This window comes from Dendrobates tinctorius, unplaced genomic scaffold (genome assembly GCF_039654945.1).
Source record: "Dendrobates tinctorius isolate UK_male_01 unplaced genomic scaffold, ASM3965494v1 ptg000060l, whole genome shotgun sequence".
In the NCBI taxonomy this organism is placed as follows: domain Eukaryota; kingdom Metazoa; phylum Chordata; class Amphibia; order Anura; family Dendrobatidae; genus Dendrobates; species Dendrobates tinctorius.
In genome coordinates, this window is record NW_027361728.1 from 80160659 (window position 1) to 80183582 (window position 22924).

The 22924-nt window shown below is 44.7% G+C and overlaps 1 protein-coding gene across 4 annotated transcripts in view; it reads right to left on the bottom strand.

Moving 5' to 3' along the window:
- The window catches only part of NYAP2 (neuronal tyrosine-phosphorylated phosphoinositide-3-kinase adaptor 2), a 286187-nt gene that overhangs the window by 180223 nt on the left and 83040 nt on the right, over positions 1–22924 (bottom strand). The window lies entirely within an intron of this gene.

The window sequence follows — 22924 nt, forward strand, 5'->3', positions numbered from 1 at the left end:
TATTTAATGTAGTGTAAGTCCGCTAATATACTTACCAATCACCGTGTTCCCAGGTTTCCAGTGCCTCTACAGTTTTATTTTCACTCATGTAACTGAGATTCCAACTCAACGGATCACCTTGGGGTTTATATGTGTGGGTCGCCTATGAGCTTCACTGGGAGGTGTCACGGCAGCTGTGACCCGGCCCGTGGCCCTGGGTGCCCATTGTAAAAGGGGGTTTGTTTCAGTGTGCTTGTGGTAGTGAAAGTTTATAAATGATTCGTGACGCCACCTGTGGTGTTCGGCAATGTGAATGTAAGCCGACACTGCAGACAGTTCCTCTGGGACAGATGGTGTGGTGCAGCAATGATGTTATAGCCCTCCACAGGCAGGGCTGTAGTCCCAGGGCAGTGTAGGTGTGGTGACACGCAGATGGTGTAGTGTCAGACGCAGAGGATGCAGCAGTGCTGGGCAGGTTCTCGCAGGAATGAGTGGAGGACACCAAGGCATGTAGTTCCAAAGCTTTACTCACAGTCTGTTGTACAAACAGGTGCCTGCCTCTGTGCCGTGTCCTCCGGGCCAGGGACTCAGTCAACCTCCCGGCCAGATGGAATACTCCTTTCCAACACTCCGCCAATATGTGCCTTGCTGAACGTCTCCTCTTATAGCGCCTTTAAGTGAAGTACGCCTAGTAGTGCGTTACACTGGAGTTCCTCCTGTCCGATGTTCCTATGAACTCTACTTGTATGGCAGACAGCTGTAGCCTGCTTCGGGGACTCCTTGCTACTAAGTCCCAGCTCACTATCCAGTTGCTGTTGTGCCCCCAAGTCTTGTGTGGGAATAAAGTGGTCACTACTTCTATTCCTCTGGTGTCTGCTGCAGGACCATTAGTATCCATACAACCCCGGGGACCAGGCCCCAGCCTTGCGCTTAGAATTTCTAGGAAGGGTGCTCTTCTAAGGCTGGAGTCACACTAACCTGCGCAAAATACGCTCCGTATTTTACATGCGTTATACGGATGACAGACCCCTAAATAGTGCTCCGTATGTCATCCATAAGCAAGGTGTGGTCGCGTATTTTGCGCATGTCAGCATCCGTATGTAATCCGTATGGCATCCGTATGGTGAGATTTTCTCGCAGGCTTGCAAAATGGACATATAATGGAGCCCTATGACAGTTTTAATAAAGAAATGAAAGAATAGATATAGACACATAGAATGCATATATATATATATATGCACTCTATGTGTATATATCTATTCTTTCTTTCTTTATTAAACCTGTCAGTGTGAGTTTACTGTATACTGCACTGAATTGCCGGCTTTGCTAAAAGACACCGGGTGTGTTTTTCTTGCAAGTCACATGTGTGGTCCGTGTGTAATCCGTATTTTTTGCGCACCCATAGACTTGCATTGGAGTATTACGGCCGTAGTACGCTGACAATCGCAGCATGCTGCGAGTGGCACGGAGCATAGGATACGGAGGAGAAATATACGCCTGGTGCGAGTAACCCCATAGAGAATCATTGGTCCGTGTCTAATGCGTGCTTTTAGCGCCTCTCACTCTCCCGTATTCCTCGCCAGTGTGACTCCGGCCTTACCCTCGTCCTCTGTTCTCGCTTACTCCTCACGTTCTGTGCTAATCTTTCCTTCTATGGAGAATCAGGCTTTCAGTCTACGTTGCTCTTTCTCTTCCTCTCCTGTGCCAGCAGACCCAGATCACTGGGATACGCTGCAGCACCTCCATCCTTCCATCCCTCTCTCTGGGGATCTTCTCCTCTCCAATTCTCTAACCAACTGACCTCTAATCCTAAACTCTTCTGGCTCCTTGTAATGTAAACTAACTCCACCCACCTCCCAGCATGTTTCGTGTTCCAAGTAGGGAGCCACCAATTGGTGCTTTGCTATACTCCAAGCAGGGAGCCGCCGAAGGTGCTTTGCTACACTACTTTGTGGTGTGGGGTGCAGGTGTTGGAGTGTGGTCATGAGTCTCCACCTTACCTGGATGGTGGGATACTACACCTCAGGAGGAGGTGCAGTACCTCTGTGGCGACTGAGCCTCAGGGGCACCACAGGTGAACTAGAGGTCGCCTTTACAATATAAGTCTTTGGAGTATCAGAAGCCATGGCGTCTTGTTCTGAAGCTTCATTTGCTTCAATTGCAAGGGTATTTGCATGCCCCACATGACATCTTTTCCAGGCAGATTCTTCCTGGATCCTACATGTAAAATATTGCAATATTATGGCAAATAGTGAACACAATGCACAACAATGTAAAAATGACATGGTGGTGCACATGTTCAGTCTTCTGTTACTTATTTTAATCAGTTCAGGGTTTAGAAATCATGATTGTCGATTTTCTTTTCCTTTTTTGTTGTTATTTGCTATATGCTATTTAATGCCTATTTGTGGGTTTTAAATTTTTTCCGTACCGGTACAAGGTTCTTTACTTCCCATTCCCTTTCCTCCCTTCCTACCTTCCTTCCCTTACCCTGTTTAATGACTGAAAACCAATAAAATTATTTGAAAAGAAATCATAAAGCAGTTAAAAGAAGTAGCAGGTTCATTTTTCAGGCAACTTAAACTAAGAATCATTTCTCTAAGTAATAGTTTAAATTATAGAAAAAAGATAGCAGTGGTGTTTCTGCTGCAAAAACTATAGAAAAACCGCCACTGACATCTCAGGATTATGACTAACATCTTCTTACTAAAGGGGCCTCTCCTAGGAAAAACTTGTTGGGTACGTCAGGGTTAGGAGTGAAAATACCCTTAAAGTTCCGGATCACACATAAACCCGAGTGGGATCTGGAAAGTCGGAATTTCCGCCATGTGAATGAGAAGAGGACCGAAGCAGTGTTGGACACAATGTAAAACTACATTATATATACAGATTAGTTTATAGTTAACACACTGGCGCCAGTCCACTAAAAAGAGGAGAAAGGCCCAATATTCTCAGATGCAGCTGGTGGATAACAGGCTCTGTGCCGATGCCTGTTAAAAGAAGCTGATAAATAAAGAAATACACCGCGCAATACTGGGAAATGGAAAAAAACGGTTAGTCACTTGATGATGTGTGAAGGATCTCGTGCTAGGAGATGTATCCGAGATTATTCACACTGTCACAGATGTATGTTGCATCCCGTATGTATGCAAAAGCTGCTGGGTAGATAATATAGGGTTAGATAGGGATAAGCCCGTTTGTATATTTACAGAAAAATGGACTAAACTTAAATTACTCACATGAGTATGCCAAAACAATATGAGATCCTTGCTGTGGTGGCAAAATTGGTTTGCTTAGGCAGCAAACTTGATATGCTTGCAGATTAAAATTCTGATGCAAGAATGCAGAGATTGAAATATATATTTGAATAGAGCAGAAAAAAGAGAAATGTGTGGATACTTGGATGGCAAATAGAAACAGAACTTACTGCTGACTAAATTAAACAGGCAGGGTCATAATGATTATCCCAATGCAAAATTGCTAATGGCACAGGCACTGTAAGTTAGATGAGCTTTAATAACAGCTTGTGCCCGCTTGTGGAACGGGGTGCTGGATCCGGTGCACTTACTTGCAAGGCTAGTGCTCAGTGAAGCAGGCTGGGTGCTCAGCGTGAGGGCTGCTACTGCTGCGTATGCACATGGAGACCGCCGATGCCTCGTGCGCTCCGGCCGCAGGGCTAGCGTGACGTCACACTGGGGCTAGGACGGTGGCTCAAGAGCTGCACAATACCGACGCGTTTCAAGGGATAGCTTCCCTCTTCATCAGGGTTGACCGTCCTAGCCCCAGTGTGACGTCACGCTAGCCCCGCTCCCACAACATGCCGCCTCCTTCAGCACTGCTCTCGGCCGGAGCGCGCGAGGCTTTGGCGGTCTCAACGTGCATACGCAGCAGCAGCCCTCACGCTGAGCACCCAGCCTGCTTCACTGAGCACTAGCCTTGCAAGTAAGTGCACCGGATCCAGCACCCCGTTCCACAAGTGAGCACAAGCTGTCATGAACACTCATCTAACTTACAGTGCCTGTGCCATTAGCAGTTTTGCATTGGGATAATCATTATGACCCTGCCTGTTTAATTTAGTCAGCAGTAAGTTCTGTTTCTATTTGCCATCCAAGTATCCACACATTTCTCTTTTTTCTGCTGTATTCAAATATATATTTCAATCTCTACATTCTTACATCAGAATATTAATCTGCAAGTGTATCAAGTTTGCCGCCTAAGCAAACCACTTTTGCCGCCTCAGCAACGTCTGTGGTCACAACAAGGATCTCATATTGTTTTGGCATACTCATGTGAGTAATTTAAGTTTAGTCCATTTTTCTGTAAATATATAAACGGGCTTATCCCTATCTAACCCTATATTATCTACCCAGCAGCTTTTGCATACATGCGGGATGCAGCATACATCTGTGACAGTGTGAATAATCTCGGATACCGCCATACATCTCCTACCACGAGATCCTTCACACATCATCAAGTGAGTAACCGTTTTTTTTCCATTTCCCAGTATTGCGCGGTGTATTTCTTTATTTACATTATATATACATTTATGTAGGTTTAAGGAATAGAACATTTGTGGGAGTGCTTCTTTCATCATGTCCATGTAAGGTGTTTTGTTATTTTGCTAGACTTTCCCCACTTAGGCTTTTTCTAATGCCATATATTTTACATAACAAACGTATCTGTGATATACAGTATATATTGGGCTTTATGCACAATATATTACTTCTAAATTAATTAAAATCATTTGAGTAGAAAGTTATGATTTTCCATTACTGACAGGTTTTCAACATAGTTTGCTATAATGTTTAATAGTGAATTAGATCTTATGCCATCAGTTGAAACTATATTGACCTGCATCTTTTTATTTAACTTAATGTCAATCACAGTTTTTTTTCACTTTAATTAGCAGTCTAGACAAAAAGTATCATTCTTCAATGTAATTTTCTGGGCATACGTCCAGACACATTCCGACTAGACGTGCTCAGCCTTGCTCAATTGAGCAAGCTATGCATGTCTAGTCGGAATGTGGATGGAAGTACGCAAATCACATACTTGCAGTCATGTATCTTAACACGAACACCGGAAAATACTGACAGTGTGTGGTGAGCACGCTATCAGGATTCAAAAGTCTGCAGTCACATTGCAAAAGACTGGAAAACACCTTTAATTAACTAAACCTCTTATTGATCTCATTATTTTTACATGAATAGATGCAATTGGCAATAACCTTAAGATTTAGTAATATGAGGGAAGAACTCAAATTGAAATTATTCTCATTCCAGTTGGTTCAGCTTATCGTGTATTTACATGACTGATGCCAATAAGAAACAGTATGTATGATTAGCTGTGTCCGCCCAAAACACTCGGCGAATACCCGAGCATGCTCGGAAAACTCGAGTGAAAAGCACACTTGCTCATCACTAGTCAGACTCAGCACTAATGAGAACAAAGGGGTTTCAGAGCCTGAGAACCATTATGGTATGTTCACATGGCGTGGATATACTATGGATTGTACATTTAGATGGACAATCTGCAATGTATTAAATTCCCTGCAAAATGGAAGAGATTTAACAAAATCATTGCAACTCCACCCAGAAATTGAACTCTGGTTCAGATTTTAAATCCACAGCATAAAAAATAATATTCACTCCTAATTTCACCGTATGCAGTGATCATAAAAATCTGAGGTAGGAGCACTAAAAAACTTACATATGAAAGGTAGACTCAACAAATCCTGACTGATGCACTAGTGTTTTTATCTTTTTGCACTTTTTATCATTTTTGCAGGATGCAGCTAGGCCTCTTTTATGCTGGCTTGGTTTTTTCTGTGTGATGCATGTATATAGTGCTGAGCAGCCTGCCTGCTAATACTATGGGCGTGATCAATAGGCTGTTCAGACTCTTTGCACCTCACTGTGTGACTGATATCCTATGCAAGCCTTATCTGTGTGCATTTTCCCACTTGGCAGCCAGCTCCTCTTTTTCTTTTGGATACTGGCTGTCTTCATCAGTGGGTTGCACCTGTGCTGCCCCAAGCCTTTATCAATGGAGGCCTGCTGCATCCTGCTAGTGCATCAGTCAGGATTTGTTGAGTCTACCTATCATATGTAAGTTTTTTGGAATTTTTTCTTATGTTAGCTGTAATAGCACTAAAGTCTGCAATATATTCACATCCTGGTTTGGATATACTTACACCGCTCTTCAATGGTGCGTTCAGGGGTTGCAACTGAATCATCACAAAAACGGCATTCAGATGATCCCTCAATGGGGCCAAAAATCGCATTGACACAAATGGAGTTCAAATAAACTCTGTCTTTTTTTTCTGAAAGTGTCTGTGTGTTCAGAATGGTACAGAAACATAGCAGATTTTTAGAAAAAAAAATGGAGTTCATTTGAACTCCTTTTTTGTCAAAGCAATTTATGTCCACACTGGGAGTTCATCTGAATCCTATTTTTAAGGGAAATCAGGGGGAACGCTCAAATGTAATAGTATGAATAGGGCCTAAATGATATCAAGTGCAATCATCTATTTCCAGGTAAAATATCAATCCTGCATTGACCAGACACAATGTATGCATCAGTGAGGTATTTATCTTTTTTTAAAATGACAAGTGGTTACTAACAGGTGTCCTTTACTAAAAAGTTTAGACTATAAGCCCATCCTAAAAGAAAGTGTTTTAAACACACAATTTTTCTATTTTTTTACATTAAGGGGCCAGGGGCAAACTGCCAATATAAACTTAGTACAAATTCTTGTAGGTGTTATAGCCCCTATAAAAATCACACTTTGAGTAATCAAATCATTGACTCCATTTTGCAGTAACCGAACTTTAATCAAACACACTAACTAGGTTGCTTGATACACCCGTGGAGTGATCCGAAGGCTCAGTGCACCATTCTGCCCACTGGTTTTGCATGTCTCCATCACTCACTGATGACTGACAGGACTGGCTTGCCTCAGTTTTCTCTGCACTCAGTGCTCGTGTGAGGAGACTGCATGAACTTAGGATGCAGTAACGGACCGTAAGTAGACCAAGGGTGAAAGGGGTTTATTTTACAACGGAAAACTCCACGCAGGGAGAAAACGGAGGGATATTATTCTCTAATACAGCGAATGACTATTGGGGATTACTTAATGCACAAGAATAAGTAAGGCAGATATTACAAGTAAATACTACTTATCCCTCAGGTGTCAGTCATGGTTAAACTCCTGACCGTGACTGGAGCAGCTTAGGATGCATCGCAATGGAGGTCTGACACAGTCCTGAGGAAGCTGGTATAATATATCTTGACAATGGCGGTGTCTTCTCGTGGTCCTGACAATGGTGGCGACTCCTAAGTGGCTCCAGTCACTGTCAGGAGTTTAACCATGACTGACACCTGAGGGATAAGCAGTATTTATTTGTACTGTCTGCCTCACTTATTCTTGTACCTTTAGTTATCCCCAATAGTCATTCGCTGCATTAGAGAATAATATTCCTCTGTTTTCTCCCTGCGTGGAGTTTTCTGTTGTAAAATAAACCCATATCACTCTTGGTCTGTTTACTGTCTGTTACTGCATCCTATGTGCCTGCAGTCTCCTCACACTTGGCATAGTCGGCAGGATGCTGAAGTCGTGCAGTGATGGAGTGCTGTAGAATATGAAGTTGATGTGACAGGAAAAGATGACACTGATGTGACAAGAAAAGATGAAACTGATATGACAGGAAAAGATGAGGCTGGAGATGTGAGAGAAGTGACAAGCGCCTCACATGATATGGAAACTGGAGGATTTGATGTGGATTGCCATACTGTCATGCGGAGATGCCGCAAAGAGAGTAGAGACTGAAATTCAGAAAGTGACCACTTTATTGGATATGCCTAAATGTTTATGTGGGACGGAAAGTGACAAAGATGGTGGTGAGTGGCGTCATGAGAGAAAATTACACCAGTGACTCTGCCCTTCATGGGCGTGTCCTATAAAGAGCGCAAAAGTCTGCCAGTCGTCGCCGACCTGCCCATGGTGGGTGTGGCTAAAGGAAAGAGAGCCACACCCTCCACTTTCAAACGCTACAAAATGGGTGGATTGGATGGAGTTGACCCAACCCAGAAATGGGTCGGGTGTGGCTAATGTGACCGGATCGGTGAGTGCACCCCAGCCCCTGACCTTGGATGAATGGTTGCTGCTATGGGCCTCAGTTGCAGAAGCTGTTGTTCTGCCCCTTATCTTAGAAGAAAGGTCCTTGCCCCAACTCCGTGTCTCCGAGACCCAGTCTCCCTGTGCCACTGTGATGTCCCTGGGTGCCTCCCATTTACACCAGCCAGGAGAGGGCCCTTTTCCTTCACCTAGTCAGGTCTGCTTTCTGATGTGGTGAGGACAACACTGTCTATGTAAGGCTAGTTTCATACTAGCGTTTCTGCCGTCTGCGCACAGCTGCCGATAAGCTCTGCCCCCTGCCGCGTCCCCTCCTGACATCACCGCCTATTATCGCACATGGCCGCATGCGATCTGCGCACCCTATCTTTAATATAGGGTGCGCAGACCATGCACTAGTAGGATTTTTGAGTGCGCTGTGCACTTTTGAAGGTGCGCCGAGCGTGCCAAAATGCAACATGCTGCGTTCGGCGCACACCTACAAAAGTGCGCAGCGCACTCTAAAATCCTACTAGCGCACGGTCTGCGCACCCTATATTAAAGATAGGGTGCGCAGATCGCATTCGGCCATGTGCGATAATAGGCGGTGATGTCAGGAGGGGGCGTGGCAAGGGCAGGGCTTATTGGCGGCCGTGCGCAGGCGGCAGAAACGCTAGTGTGAAACTAGCCTAAGTATAGAAACTTTGGAAATGTCTGTCTCTCTGAATGCTTTTTCTGTTCCTTGTAGACTGGCTGATTCTCTCTGGTGCAATGGGTGTCTCCTGGTGCAGCAGTGTTCTACTGGTCATCTCCTGGTGCTGCTTTCTGTCATGGTGAGGACAACACTGTCTATGTAAGAATAGAAACTCTGGAAATGTCTATCTATCTGAATGCTTTTTCCGTTCCTTGTAGACTGGCCGACTCTCTGGTGCGGTGGGTGCCTCCTCATGCAGTGGTTTTCTACTGCTCGTCTCCTGGTGCTGTGGTTGTCTCCTGTTGCTGCCGTCTGTCCCTGGCCTGTGCTTACTGCTGTCGTGTTGGACTACTGCCTGTAATGTAAGTATTGTTGTCCTTTTTTTTTTTTCTTTACAAGTTTAATTTTTCTTCTGTTCTTTTCTGTAGAGTTTCACTTGTCTGCTGCCTGCTCTCCAAAATGTCCTCAAGTGAAGAACAGACTTCTTCCCAGGGTGGACCCGACAAAGATTATGTAATCACATTTGCTATACTGATTGGTATGTATTGACTGGCAATGCTCCACATGTGTTAAATCACTTAATTTCTTTGCAGGTACCTGACAGTGATGAAGAGCAGGAGCAGTCCAGTGGAGAGGATTCTTCCAAGGGTCATCGGGCTCATGTGTCTCAGGAGGAAAGCCAAGGTGTAAGTATTCTTTTCATCAGAATTGTAATACAATTTTTTTTCAGTTTTACTTAAAATTCTTTTTTTCTATTTTATCCATAGGTTTCACAACAGGAAGAAGCCACACTGGATATAGACTACGAACAACTAATCCACCTTGTGCAAGAGCGAGTACTGTTGTGGGACACCCGTGACCGTCAGCACTCCGACAATGTGGTGATTTGACGGCTCTGGGAAGAAGTGGCAACATCGCTGCTGCTTGGTTGGGACCGTGCTACGCCGCGGGCCAGAACTGATTTTGGTAAGTATTGCAATGTGTTCTGGACCAGCAGTGAACCTGTGAATGGATGTGCATTGTTCTCTATTTTTTTTTTTCACCTTCACAGTGAAGCGAATCAAAATCCGTTGGCGCTCAATGACGGATCACTTCAACAAGGACATGAGAGAGAGGGTTCGAAGTGGTTCTGCTGCAAGGTTCCGCAAATACAAGTATTACTGGGACCTTGCCTTTATGAGGCCTGCGCTTGCTCAGTGAACATAAGTGTATAATTTTTTTTTTCTTTTTACTAATGTTTAATTTTTTTCCACACACAAAACCAGGAGCAGCACAACACAACCTTGATTTTTGCACTATTGTTTTTCTCTTTCCCACACAGAACCTGGTGCAGCACCACACAACCCAGATCATCCTCGGTTGAAGCGGCCCATCATCTACCAGCCACTGAACAGTTATCCACCAGCAAAGGAGCAACCTTGCAGGTTTCACAGGCTGGGGAAGAGGCAGCCGGTCCATTAGGTTTTCCCTTCTTCCAGCCCTCTGCCTCTGCTTTTGCTGGGTCTTCTCGTCAGCGGCAGAGGACCTGGGAGAGGTAAGTTATGCCCAAGTTTCTGCAAATAAGCTCGGTCATGCAGGATGGGATTAGGTGGACAGAGTGAAGAGTGGGTTCAAGGAAGTCTACAAATGCCTTGACAGCCTGGAAGCCGACCTTGAGAGACCTAGGCAACATTTTTTTTTTCTGCAATTGAGCGGAGCGTGTTGGAAAACCTTACGCCTCAACTCCAGCTGAATGTCATGCAGGCTTGCCAGGTTGCTTACAGCCACACATTGCAGCAGTCCCAGCAGCAGTCACAATCCTAAAATCAACAGGTCAGAGGATATTACCAGCAGCCAATCTACTTTCCAGCTCCCACAGCACAAACTATGCACAACCACCATCGTCTCCAGTTCACCGAGTGACCATGCTGCCAAGTCCATCAACCCTGCAGTCGCCAGCATCCACCATGCTCCAGAGTCCAGCACCCATGCAGCCAGCAGTATCAACGATGCTGCCCAGTCCACCATCCCTGCCCACTACAGCACCCCTGCCCAGTCCAGCACCCTTTCCCATTCCAGCACCCTTGCCCACTACAGCACCCCTGCAGCCAGCAGTATCCACAATGCGGCCCAGTCCAGTACCATGCTAGATGACTGCTACAGAGCCCAGCACTCCCACTCGGCCAAGAAAAGCGAGGTCCAAAAAAAGTCTTGGCAAGCACTAAAAACCAGGAGCCCAAAAACTATGCCCACATTGAACCCACCACCTCCACCCTCACCTACCAATTTGTCACTACCTTCCCTTGTGTCTCTGGCTGTTCCTTCCAGTTTGTCTATCGATTCCCATGATTCCACTTTGTCATCTATCCCCAATGTCTCCACTGCCATCCCTGATCCAATCCTTCAATTTGTTGCCCCTTTCCCTGTAGACCCTTCCCCTGTAACCCCTTCCTCATTAACTACCACCCAATCCTATCCTCACAGTTCCACACCCCCAAGTTCCTCCCCATTTAACCCTCACATAGACCCCGAACAAAAAGCAAATCACCCCAACCTTAACCATTTTTTTTTTTTTTTGGTAAAAGTGTTGAAAATAAAAGTTGTATTTTGTTAGCACTATATCTTGTGTTATTTGTATCTTTATGCTGCCGCCGACACAAACACACTTTATTTTTGAGGTAAGGTACGACACAAACACTTATTTTTGAGGGAAGGTAGGTAGTTTATATTTAACTCAGCAAACATTAGGGGTAAATTTTTATGTTACATGTACATTTTAACATCACAGGTGCAGTTAAACATAACAGGTATGTAATACTTGACATTACAAGTATGTTTTAAACATAACAGGTACAAAACAGGTACATTTAACTTAGCAGCTTAAATCATTTCATTTTGCCATAATACACGTCCATTGTTGGAAACAAAATAAGCGGCAAACTTACCCCTCGTCTGGGCAAATTCCACTGTGGTTGTCAGAGCGTGAAATTGGTAATCATGCAATGTAGCAGGCTCCTCAGGTTGTAAGCTTGGTCACTCTTTTACCATGATGTAGTTGTGCAGAAGAACACATGCTTTCACAACCTAATCAATAGTGTCAATTTTTTAATTAATGGAGGTGTACAAAATGTGCCATTTCGATACCAACATTCTTAATGCACAGTCCACAGTTCTTCGTGCCATTGTCAGTATGTAGTTGAAATTTTTTTTTTTTGTGTGTAATTTAAGTTCCAACTTGAGTATGGTTTAAAGAGGTTGGCACACATTTGGAATGCCTCATCAACAACAACAAGAGGCTTTGGCGGTCCATCAGTGTTGGGAATAGGTCGTGGCGGTGGAAAATTAAAATCATTCCCATACAGACGTTGGCCCATGTCAGTTTTTGAACGTCTGAGAGTCATTTCCTCATCCAAATGAGCCAATGTCCATGGCAAAAAATCTACATTCGGCATCCGCAATAGCCATTAGAACTATATGGAAAAATATTTTTCATAATTGAAGTACTCTGTTCCACTTCCAGCTGGTTTCACAATCCTAATGTGTTTGCCGTCCACAGCTCCCACACAGTTAGGAAGATTACAAATTTCCTGGAATTTAGAAGCATTTTCAATCCAGAGTTCACTTGCAGTTTCTTGCAGCAGAATGCCAACTAAAGCACAACAAGTGTCTACAATAATCCCAGAAAGGGTAGATACTCCAATCCAAAATTTGAAATGCAACAATGACAATGTCTCTCCAGTAGCCAGGAATCTGTGGAAAAGAAAATGAAAAACAAAAATCAGTACATTGGTTAGGGTTATTTGTGACAGGAGTTTCTTTTTCAACACTACGTACCTCAGGGTGACCAAGAGACGCTCCTCAGCAGGAATTGCTCGAAGGAGCTGTGTGTCCTGCCTGGCGATGCATCCTTGGACATGTAGCAACAAGTCATGGAAGCTCTGTGGCGACATCCTCGTGTAGTCAAAAAACTTCTCCGGGTCTTGCTGCAGCTCAGTGTACAAAGAGTGGTAGGCTCCACGGCTGTATCAGAGTTCAAGGATGGGGTGTTGCCAATAGCGACGAAGTCTTCTCCATCTTTCTTTTCTTCTGTCTAATTGACAAGCAAAAGCAAAGACAGTAGCAAACTTCAGTTGTAAATCCAGATCTTCTAGGAAGCTGTCCAGGTCAAGATCCATCTTGCAGCTAGATACAGCAGTCAAAGATGAGGATTTCCTCAGTGCAGTGTGTGTCTATATATACAGTATATATATTTATATATATATAGAAATCCCATGAGACACACCTACTGGGTGTCTGATGTCAAGGAAAAGCTACTGGAAAAAACTGGAAATTTCTAATGCATAACCATACAAAACGCAAATGCATGCAAAAATGCATACATACGCATGCAAATTATGTGGGTTTTTTGGCGTCATGCGTAAGATGATACAGATAAAAATGCTGCATTAACATGCGTTTTTGCATGCGCTTGGTAATGCGGATGATACGCTGCGGACTCCAACACAAATGTGAACTTAGCCTTATTGGTCTATCTTTTATCTCTTTCTCGTACTTTACTGGTACAGCTACATGTATTACCAATATATGTGTATCACATAGGTACTGCTACACTATTCTGTGTATTACCTTAAGGGATAAAAGTGTAATGTATATTTATGTTAATGCAATGTATAACTACTGTTATAGTTGTAGGGAAAGTGTAGTACCCCAGTTGGCCACTAGATGGGGTGGAACGCATACTCAGCCTGTAAATAGTTAACGTAGGAGGAGCTAACAGCCGTTAAGCTAAAGAACAGCTGAGATTTGAATCAGTTGGGCAGGAGTGCCCTGACAGGGCAGTCAGCTCTGTAACGTTAAAGACATGGGCCCAGCCATCCAGGGCCTGAGGGCCACAGATGACAACACTGCAGAACACAGCAGCGCAGATCACAGACACACAGTTCACAACAGAGCAGAACATAGCAGTGCAGATGACTACACTACAGATAGTAGTGAGACAGTTGGCAGCGGTACAGCAGCACTGATCACTCACTATGACGCAGCTTGCTATGTGGACAGACGCCCTTTTGTCTGGGGCAAAACAGACAAGGGAACTTCCAAAAATGGTGAAGCTGGACAGAGAGGATGCTGTGATGCTGAACAGGATGGGACATCCCGGAGATATGCTGAAGGTAGACTGTTGTGAATTCTCTTGATCTAACTTCTGAGTCGGGGCTCCCTCTGGTGGTTACTGCGGGTAGTGGAGCTAGTCGGGTTGACAGAAGTCTGCCACCTGACGATGATGATTGGAAATCAGGGGTTACTGACTGGGAGGATATAAGTGAGCAGGCTTCCCTCAGTTGCTACTTTTGATTGGTTTCTTCCTGTGCATTTTGAGGTCTGCAATCTGCTAAGTTACCAACCTTTCTGGTTTCCTTGTGGCCTAGCCTATCCCTGCCATCCTCTTCGGTGACCTATTCATAACAGAAGACAGTGAGAGCATAGGGAAAGTGACAGAATTGTGCACTGTGGAATCTGAGGTAACCACTGTAAAGAAAATGGATGTGCTGTATACAAAAATGAGTAAAGCTGTTATTGTTAAAGTTGAACGTGACTGTGACTCTGTTTGTTCCACATCGCTTGAGGAGAACATGCAGCGCATTACAGAAGGCCCTGAGAAGAATGGAGCTGCAGGTTTGCTGACAGGAAGCTGTCATGTCTATGTGAGGGGAGGCCAGGACTCCGTTGCCCCAGAGTCCTTAGCCACGAATACGGTCCTGGCCGACCCTTACACTCGCTCCAGGCAGCCAGCGCTGTCAGTCACCAGTGAAGGACACTGGGGGCATGCAGTGGGTGGAATGGTGCACTGAGCCTCTTGTCCACACTAAGCACCCTAATAAACATATTACAATAAACTTCAGTTTAACCAAAGGTGTGCTTGTGTTAGCAGCTGTGTTCCCTCCAAGGCCCTGTTCTTAGTTTACAGAGACAGAATCCATTGATGCTTCTTGCTGTATGTGACCGATGGACCCTTCACACTACTGTTCTGACCTCTCCTGTATGGATTGCTGTCCTCTGACCTCTACACTGATCTGGAGCCATTGTTATCTCTTAATCCTGTTCACAATCCACTATTGGCCTCTAGACAAACCCTGTAATTCAAAAACAGGCAATTGTGCCATTTGCTTTGACATCTGTATTGACTGAAGCTTTTAGAAACTGACACATCATTGACAGTTTTCGGTACATTGTTTCTCTATGTTATGATATCAGCTATTGATAGTTTTGGCTAAACAATATAATTGTATCTCTTCAATTACATTATGTACAGTTCATATCCAGTATTTACAACCTTATCTAGTGATAAAGCTGTGAATGTACAGTGTTTAGCAATGTCCTGATGTCAGGATCCTCTGCCGTCTTTGCTAAGATGCCACACATACATTATGTCACTTTATTGTGTATTTTAGGGATATTGTCCATGGAGACTTATGTATATATACTGTTCAAAAAAAAAATAAAGGGAACACTATTCCATTTGCAATAAGCTGTTTGTGTTCCCTTTATTTTTTGAGCAGTATATTATGTTCATTTAGAGCCACCTGCCTGGACAAGCGCATGAAGAGAGCCAATCCCTCATGGGACCATGTTTCTGGTCCTAGATATCAGCACACAAGGTCCAACTTGCTACATAGTATACATTAACCTTGCTGTTATGTTCGGGTCATAGTGACCCATAAGAGAATTTGTGTGGCCCTGTAGATATCTTTCTATAAGTTTCTAAAACTTGAGGTTGGGTCTATTTATTGCATCTACTATTGTATATCAATTTATTTATTTCCTAAATTATTTCAATGGGGGTCGCACACGCGCTCTGCCGGGTGTATGCATTGAGATCTGCGCACCATAAAAATGGCTTTATATTGATTATTTTTGGTGCGCAGTCTATACTAAAATGTAGAGCGCATCCAGAGAGATAACTAGGTGTGCACTACATTCTGCGCAGAATGTGCTTTGTAAGAGGGCCTTAGGGTACCGTTACACCTAGCGACTCACCAGCGATCCCGACCAGCGATATGATGCTGTCAGGATCGCTGGTGAATCGCTGGGTGGTCGCTAGTGAGCTGCCACTCAGGCAGATCTCACCAGCGACATCGCTGGGGACGGGGATCGCTACTTACCTGTCAGACGCGGCGATCCTGCGTCCTCCCGCCCGGCTCCACGCATCGCTCGTTGTCACAGCAGGAAGCGCCGCAGGAAGCTGACGACGAGAAATGGTCCAGCAGCTTCTCGCGCGATCAGCGATAATCAGCGGGGGAGCCGGTCGGAGGTACAGTGGGGCAAAAAAGTATTTAGTCATTCAGCAATAGTGCAAGTTCCACCACTTAAAAAGATGAGAGGCGTCTGTAATTTACATCATAGGTAGACCTCAACTATGGGAGACAAACTGAGAAAAAAAAATCCAGAAAATCACATTGTCTGGTTTTTTTTCACTTTATTTGCATATTATGGTGGAAAATAAGTATTTGGTCAGAAACAAGCAATCAAGATTTCTGGCTCTCACAGACCTGTAACTTCTTCTTTAAGAGTCTCCTCTTTCCTCCACTCATTACCTGTAGTAATGGCACCTGTTTAAACTTGTTATCAGTATAAAAAGACACCTGTGCACACCCTCAAACAGTCTGACTCCAAACTCCACTATGGTGAAGACCAAAGAGCTGTCAAAGGACACCAGAAACAAAATTGTAGCCCTGCACCAGGCTGGGAAGACTGAATCTGCAATAGCCAACCAGCTTGGAGTGAAGAAATCAACTGTGGGAACAATAATTAGAAAATGGAAGACATACAAGACCACCGATAATCTCCCTCGATCTGGTGCTCCACACAAAATCCCACCCCGTGGGGTCAGAATGATCACAAGAACGGTGAGCAAAAATCCCAGAACCACGCGGTGGGACCTAGTGAATGAACTGCAGAGAGCTGGGACCAATGTAACAAGGCCTACCATAAGTAACACACTACGCCACCATGGACTCAGATCCTGCAGTGCCAGACGTGTCCCTCTGCTTAAGCCTGTACATGTCCGGGCCCGTCTGAAGTTTGCTAGAGAGCATTTGGATGATCCAGAGGAGTTTTGGGAGAATGTCCTATGGTCTGATGAAACCAAACTGGAACTGTTTGGTAGAAACACAACTTGTCGTGTTTGGAGGAAAAAGAATACTGAGTTGCATCCATCAAACACCATACCTACTGTAAAGCATGGTGGTGGAAACATCATGCTTTGGGGCTGTTTCTCTGCAAAGGGGCCAGGACGACTGATACGGGTACATGAAAGAATGAATGGGGCCATGTATCATGAGATTTTGAGTGCAAACCTCCTTCCATCAGCAAGGGCATTGAAGATGAAACGTGGCTGGGTCTTTCAACATGACAATGATCCAAAGCACACCGCCAGGGCAACGAAGGAGTGGCTTCGTAAGAAGCATTTCAAGGTCCTGGAGTGGCCTAGCCAGTCTCCAGATCTCAACCCTATAGAAAACCTTTGGAGGGAGTTGAAAGTCCGTGTTGCCAAGTGAAAAGCCAAAAACATCACTGCTCTAGAGGAGATCTGCATGGAGGAATGGGCCAACATACCAACAACAGTGTGTGGCAACCTTGTGAAGACTTACAGAAAACGTTTGACCTCTGTCATTGCCAACAAAGGATATATCACAAAGTATTGAGATGAAATTTTGTTTCTGACCAAATACTTATTTTCCACCATAATATGCAAATAAAATGAAAAAAAAACAGACAATGTGATTTTCTGGATTTTTTTTTCTCAGTTTGTCTCCCATAGTTGAGGTCTACCTATGATGTAAATTACAGACGCCTCTCATCTTTTTAAGTGGTGGAACTTGCACTATTGCTGACTGACTAAATACTTTTTTGCCCCACTGTAAGTATCACATGCAGCGATATCGCTAGCAATATCGCTGCAACGTCACAAAATCGGTGACTTTACAGCGATATTGCTAGCGATATCGCAGTGTGTAACGGGGGCTTTATTTTGTAAAGCTGCGCTCTAAAGGCCTCCAAATTACTTTTTTTTTGCTAAGTAAGTCTGTCTTCCTGGCTTATCTCCTTGTTTTCAGAAGGGTTATTATCTTCTCTGATCTTATCAGTACACATATGCTAGCACACTTAGCCATTTGACCTTTCAGTTTCTTTGGACAGCAGCTCTGTACACATCCCTGTTCCAGGCTGTATCTTGGCTTTTTACAGGTATCTAGCTTGTTATGCTTTTCTTCTTAAATTCTGTTGGTAGATTGTATATTGTAAAGGAATACTTTTATTTTATTTTTTTTTACATGTACTTAGTGTTATTATTGTGTGATTCTGTAAGCTATAGGTCACTGCATACTGTCTGCAAAGCTGACAAACTTTTTTCAGCTAAGAGCTGTTTTTTTTCCTTGGCTCCTTCTTTGTTGAAGCAGCGGGTTACTTGCATTTGAAAGACTCAATGTTTTTACAAGTGGTGTAGTATTCTCACTGCTCTGACTGAATGATTAGCCTGTTAGATGGCTGGACATTGAGCACTGGTATGTTTTGATGTAGTATAGAACCTCTTATTGCTTTTGAAGCTGGTTGTTTTTTTCTCAGATTTTATTATTATTGGAAAATCAGTGGTTAGGCCGTATATTGAGGAAAGAAAGGTCACATCCAGAATGGAAGGAGCAGCAGGCCTTGTACAGAGCATCCAGCAACATGCTCAGGAAAGTGAAACCATGACCTCCACAAGCACTTCTACCCCCATGGCCTCTACCAGCGGTGCTTTAAGAATAAAACGAAAAAGGTGCAGCTATTGCTCTTATTCTTGAGATAATAAAACAAGTATTACATGTTCTGGATGCAAAAAATTCTTATGCAAAGCCCATGTTTATTGTTCTTTATGCAAGAATACATAAAGTAATATTACCATGTAAATATGTTCAAATTGAAGTGTTTATTATCTTTAATTTTTTTTTCACAAAATGTTTGATTTGCTTGTTTTTTTTTACCACATATGTGTAGTTTGCTATTTTTCATTTTGCTTATTACTCATTTTTTTCTGAATAAAAAAAAATAAAATAAAGACTTCAATGTCATTTTTCTATTTTTTTATTTCCAAACATGCTTCCATACAGTCTAGTAAGCAAAAGGTATAAAAATAATTGAGTTAGAGTATCTAAAATCAAGATTTAATAAACCGGGTCATACTGACCCGGGAGCAATACAAGTGTATAGTACATGGGAGCAGAACAGCAGGGTTAAGTAATTTGGGCACCAATTTGTGATTTTTAAAAAATATCATGAACGGAGGTATTTTCGTTCTTGTGTTTTCGTTTTTTACATCCCTTCTTCCCAGAGCCATAACTTTTTCAGTCAATATGGCCATATGAGGGCTTGATTTTTGCAGGACAAGTTGTACTTTTGAACGACACCAGTGATGTTAACATATTGTGTACTTGAAAATGGGAAAATAATTCCAAGTGGGTGAAATTGGAAAAAAAAGTGCAATTCCACAATTGCAGGGTTTTTTTTTACCATGTTCACTAAATGCTAAAACGGACGTGCCATTATGATTCTCTAGGTCATTACGAGTTCATAGACGCCACACATGTCTTGGTTCTTTTTTATTTAAGTGGTGAAAAAAAAATCCAAACTTTGTTAAAAAAAAAATGGTGCCATTTTCCAAGACCTGTAGCATCTCTATTTCTGATTATCTTGGGCTGGGTGAAGGCTTATTTTTTGTACGCCAAGTTTATGTTTTTATTAAAACCATTTTCATGTAGATATGATCTTTTTATTGCCCGCTATTGCATTTTACTGCAATTGTAGTAGCAATCAAAAAACATACCGTAATTCTGAAATTTGATTTTCCAGGTCACAACCTGACAGCACACTGGAGGACGTCCTTCTCATCCGCAGTGGGACAGGAAACCACGAGAGTTTAAAAGGATCCTCCCCTTCCCATCCCTCAGTGTTTTTCCTGTCCCACTGCGGATAGGAACGACGAGAGAATGTCCAGCCGTTCCATGCAGATGGTCAGGATCGGGGGGTCCCAGCCTTACCCTTCCTACCTGCTGAGATCTGCAGCTGACACCCGATGGAGGGTCCCTCAGCTACTCCGGTGTAGCGCTGCTCCCGGACGTCGGGTCGCTTCCTCCTGACGGGGGCTCTCGACCTTGGACGCCACCACCGCCAATCCGCCTCTGGTGTTTCCAGGGCACACAAGCGGTTCACTGACAGGAGATTACCGCCCGGAGGAGCCGCTATGTCCGGAGGAGCCGCTACGCCCGGAGGCAGGAGCGCGCACTAGCAGGCGTGCGTCATAGTCCAGGAGCACCCCAGGGCCGGCCGCCCCACCAGAGGAGAATGCGCAGGCCAGGGTGCGCATCAGAGACCAGGGGGGCGCGTCACTTCCGGCGCGCGCGTCACGGGCGCGTGACTTTCGGCCGCGTCGCCGCTAAGACGCCTCAGGCGGCTACCGCCTGGTACCAGGCACACCGCTGCAGCATAGGCCTATCAGGGAGAAGGGCAGGCGTCCAGAGGCCGGATCGGCAGAACAGAGGTGGTATGCAGCTCTGCTCCACAGGGCCAGATGGCAGGAGGGGCCCGTCACCGCTTACATGTCTGTGTCTCCACAGTGGCAGCAGACAGCAGCGGTTTCCATCACCACCAGGAAGATGGAGGACCAGGCTAAGACGGAGGCAGGAGCAGAGTGCCAGGGTTATGTGAGTAACCTCTAAAAAGGTCACTGCAGAGCCCCGTAAAGATAGACCCCACAGAATCCATATTTTATATGTTCTAGGGGGGAACCTCTACCTCTAAGAAAAAGGAGCCTAAGTGGAAGGATAAGAATTGTCCTGTTTGCTCTAAGAAGCTAAAGGACACGTGGCAAAAGACCCTCTGTGACGCATGTGCAAGGCATATAATGGGGGAGGAGCAGGCTACTTTTATGTCTAATATGAGAGCGATAATTAGGGAAGAAGTACAGGCCTACGTATCCGGCCTAGCCACTTCCCAGACCCCGCAGGCGAACCCGCAGTCATCCAGGAAAACACAGAGGGAGTTGGATACATCATCTGAAGGCATTCTGTTCGACTCAGATGCAGAGGAGAACGAGATTAGAGAACACCCAGAAAGGGGAAGAAAATACCTGTTTTCGTCTGGGGATACAGACGAACTATTGGGAGCAGTGCGGCGGACTATGCAGATTAAGGAACCCCCTCCTTCCCTCTCAATACAGGACGAAATGTTCGGAGGATTACGCTCCCAGACTTCGATGGTCTTCCCAGTAAACACCTACATACGGGCGATGATACTGGAGGAGTGGGAGGAGGCAGAGAAAAGGTTAACTATTCCCAGAGACTTTAGGTCGCGTCTGCCGTTTGACTCTGAGGAGGTCAAAGTCTGGGAGGAGATCCCCAAAACTGACATTCCCGTAGCTAAAGTTTCAAAGACGATGGCAATTCCATTCGAGGATTCCTCAAGTTTGAAGGAACCCCTAGATCGGAAAGCAGACGGGCTCTTAAAAAGGGCCTGGGAAAGCACAGCAGCGGTCATAAAAACAAATATAGCCGCGACATCGGTAGCACGCTACATGCATCTATGGATAGATGACCTGGAGGAGCATCTGTCAGATAGAACCCCGAGGGAAACCATCCTAAAGTCCCTCCCCTTACTTGTTAGCTACGGGGTTTTTGGCCAACGCCTCGGCAGAATCAGTTAGGTTCACGGCCAGAAGCCAGTCCCTGTCCAACACAGCCAGAAGGGCTATCTGGCTTAAGAGTTGGACAGGCGACATGCAGTCAAAAAATAAACTTTGCTCAATTCCCTTCTCGGGGGGCAGGATCTTCGGGCCTGTGCTCGACGACATTTTGGAGAAAGCATCAGATGAAAAAAAGGGGTTCCCTGAGGAGAAACGTAAAAGATACCAGCCCTCTCGTAGACCCCATTACAACCAGAGAATGGACTACAGGGGGAAAGGGAAGTTGGGTCGATGGAGCTACCCCAAAGGAGGCGAGGGTAGAAATAGGAACAGAGATAACATCTTTTCCGGCCCAGGGTCCAGCTCCCGGAAGAAATGACGCCACCAGAGTAGGGAGGGGCGATTGCTCAAATTCTCGGGAGAATGGCAGAAAGTCATCTCCAGCCCCTGGGTATTACAGGTCATCTCGAAGGGGTACAAAATAGAATTCAACTCCCTGCCCCCGAACAGATTTTAGGGACCAGTTCACGGCTCAGTTCAGCTTCCCCCATGTGGTTGAACATTCAAGATCTCCTAGACATGGAAGCGGTTACTCCGGTTCCTGCCCAGGAGAAAGGCAGAGGATACTACTCAAGCCTCTTTGCAATAAAAAACCCTCGGGGGAAACCCGAACCATAATAAACCTAAAACCCCTAAACAGATGGGTATCTTACAGGCGCTTCAAAATGGAATCGATAAGATCCACGATTCCTCTTCTCGGGAAGGGCATGGTAATGTGCACGTTAGATCTAAAAAATGCATATTATCATGTCCCTATCCACCTGGATCACCAAAGATACCTCAGGTTCGCGGTCGATAGAGACGGCACAATATACCACTATCAGTTTCGTTGCCTACCCTTCGGCCTAGCATCAGCCCTGAGGGTCTTCACAAAAGTAATGATAAAGGTAGTGGCTTACCTAAGAGCCCGAAATATCACAGTGGTCCCGTATTTAGACGACTTCCTAATTATAGCCGATTCAGCAACCCAGCTCAGGGTCGACTGTCAGTCTTCAATCTCCACGCTGCAGAGTTTAGGTTGGATAATAAATTGGTCAAAATCAGATCTCATACCCAAGCCCAGAATAAAATTCTTGGGGGTCATGTTAGACTCAGAAAGAAGGATGTCTTATCTACCAGCCGAAAAGCAGACCTCAATGCCGAAGAAGATTCGTCAGTTCTCAAAGAATCGGGTATCGGTCAGAGACGCAATGAGAGTCCTGGGGCTGATGACTTCTTGCATTTCCTGTGTCAGATGGAGTCAGTTCCACGCCCACGACCTGCAACACACAGTCCTAGCATCCTGGGACAGAAGGCAGACCTCTCTGGACAGCAAAATATGGTTAACCCTCCGGGCCAGAAGATCACTACTATGGTGGACCATTCCGAGAAACCTAAAAAGGGGTGT